The following is a 3,083-nucleotide window of genomic DNA, read 5'->3' as shown; positions in this document are numbered from 1 at the left end:
CGGCAAACGACAGTACTGCTGCTGCGTTTTAAACTGTTGGATCAGTCGTCAATATGACCCCCACCCACACCGTTGACATCGCACGACTTGATCAGAGTTCATTACGATAAACCGACGGTTCTCGAGGTTCTTCGATCTCGCTCGGTTAAGAAAACTCGTTCGTAACTAATACGCACTGTACCAGAGTTAAACGCCCTGCGTACTTAACCCAAGTTTGCGACACGCACGTGCGCGATGCCCCTGCCCACCAGTGGATTGCGTGAGTGTGAGTCTGTGTCTGTGTGTGTGTGTGTATGTCGTCTGTGTATGAGTTGTGGTAGTGTGTGTGTCTCAGTCTGTTGTGTGTGTGTGTAAGTTGTGTGTCTAAATGCGTGTGTGTTGCGTATGTCTATGTAGTCTATGTATGTGTGAATACTTCTATTACCTAAGGGAGTAACTAGGTGATAATAGTATTTTTTTATCTTGTGTGCTCTAGTTGTGACATCCTTCACTTCCTTGTCTGCCTATGGCTCCTGGCTTTATTGAGCACCAAGAGAATTGTGTATGTATCCTGTGGGGTGTGTGTGTCGAAGTCTTACTAAAGCAGGACCACACCAACCGTATGTAGCTCTTGTTGATGACGAAATCACTACAAGACATAACGCGTCAAATATAAAATACACATTATTTCTATGTTTGTACATCAAAGTAAGGTATCTCACCTTGCTATTCTGGAAAGACTACGTATATATAATTTCTACTAGATTCTAAAGCGGTACACCGGTAGTGTCGACTGTTCTGAATGTTTTGTTAACTTATATGTTGTAGTGTTGTACCGGAATTTATCTGAGCCTCGGTGCGGTACTTTATGAAATACGAACACAATGGAGATCTGTGCTAGGGTACAGACTGTGGTAGTCTTTTAGCGGTCCTTTGAGGCCAGTTGGTGCGTCAACAGGACTTTGTATGTGTTTTTTTACATTTTATTCGTTCTTTAACCACTTTGTATTGTCTGAATAAAACTTTTCCGTTACTAACCTAGGTGTATTCTTCAGTCACTCACATTTTTTTATTGACGTCTATTCGTGGTGGTGTATTAGAACGTTTTACTCTGTAGCACAAGCGTCTGTCACGTCACACACAGTACACACAACACACCATATCACTACAAACACTCCGCAAACCTACACTCTAACACTCGGTACTGGTCGTCAGATAAGATATCACGCGTTGTGTCAGCAATTTTCGACTGGATTGCTCCTTACTAATCTAACCGTGGTCGAGTTACCTCCGTCCGCTCCTAGTCTCTTCACACTCCGGTACAAGTGGGTAACAAACACGTGGTTTACTTAGAACAGACTACGTATACATACCAACACACGTCTACAAAATCACTCCTGACGAGCAGACAAGTTGTTTACAGCTGGTCGCGTGTTATGGACTACTTCAACTTTGATGCAACGTACAGTCGTGTGTTATAAGTCGAGTTTAGGTCTTGATCGTTGATAGTCGACAGGGTGCCTAAACGCATGACACAAGTCCTAGTACCTTTTATGCTAAAACCCTGTTACTGTAGACTATACCGACGAACCATACGGAGACTCGACGTTTTCATAGTGAATCTAAGAAGTATTCCCTAGTCACTATGCTACGTGCTAAGTCACACGCGTCGATTTCTAACCTTAGAACTCAGGCGCCTTAGCCTGTTTACTCACACGAGGTCTCTTTTTTCTCACTGCTCCAAACAATAAGTTCACTCCCTTTAGGTACGCAATACTAACGGCAATGACTCAATTGACGTACGGTCGATCTTTTTCTCAGTATGAAGAACAATTCTTGCGAAATATACATGACAATGCTATCTCTACACGTGATCACATCATCACTTCTATCATATTCAGCAGTGAACGTCGAGAAGTTTCATCCTAATTAGTGCATTTTCACTTTGGTCAATCTGCTAGGATAAAACGGACACACACACCAACATACGTGATGCACACATCCACAGACACACCACCTACACCACCAATCACTCACCCACACAAACATTCACACAACCATGCAATGTACCGCACATCAACCTTATACCGATATACACGACACCAAACAACATATCACACTAGCCGTCAGTCTTTACTATTACCACCGTCGTCTTATCGACTTCACTAATTATCTACTTTAGCCAGGTAGCATTAAGTACAGTATATGTAATAATGAGCTGCTAGGTCGCGTGCCACATAACCCACAACAATTAACATAGACAAATCACAGACACGTAATACACAGGCCACAGCCACACACCTCGCCACACCAATACACTTGTAACTTACAGTTATCTTCTAGGTAGTGGATCCAGCTTGGTCGTGTAGCATTGTATGTTGCTGATTACCGTCATTTGTGTCGTATCAATATTTACAGTGCTTACTAAATTGTGTTGACATACACCTCTCTATGTATAATTTACGATACTTTTTTTCTGCCAAATACTTACTGTTATCGTGACTTCCTGTACGTAACAACATATATTGACACTATCTTGACCCGTCTATGTAAGTTAACGAAAATTAAATTCCAGTTTCTGTCCGAGACGTATTATTAGTTTATACATTGAAGGCATTTTTTAGGACAATGTCCTTGGCCCTACTTAATGTCCTACACTCACAGCACGCAGTCACGATCACTATACGCAGTAGTTTCACAGTTTGGATGCACACTTATGCTCACTTCTCACACCAACACATATAAAACACCACCACACACCTGCAAGTGTGGGTAGGCACCCCATTTTTACAGTGGGCTGCAATGTCCTCGAACGATGCGGGTACCGATGTTTAATTGTACATCTCATTGACTCGACCGTCTGTGTCTAATCTTACGTGACTGACATTATCACTGCTGAAGTGCTAGTTCGCTCTTCGTGATGAACATCAAAACTTGTACATCCGACTAATTATGTATAAAGTACATCTCTCGTCCTTTGAAATGTCAACCATACTTCTAACACTAATGTCTAAAACGTAAAATAAATACACACTTATCCCTTGTTGGTGCGCTTGGATGTTTTCTTTATTACTAAACTGAAAGCAGAACAAACGGACGAACCC

Source organism: Notothenia coriiceps, unplaced genomic scaffold (genome assembly GCF_000735185.1).
Source record: "Notothenia coriiceps isolate Sejong01 unplaced genomic scaffold, NC01 NC01_scaffold00007371, whole genome shotgun sequence".
NCBI classification, from domain to species: domain Eukaryota; kingdom Metazoa; phylum Chordata; class Actinopteri; order Perciformes; family Nototheniidae; genus Notothenia; species Notothenia coriiceps.
Note: the sequence above shows the minus strand (reverse complement) of the source record.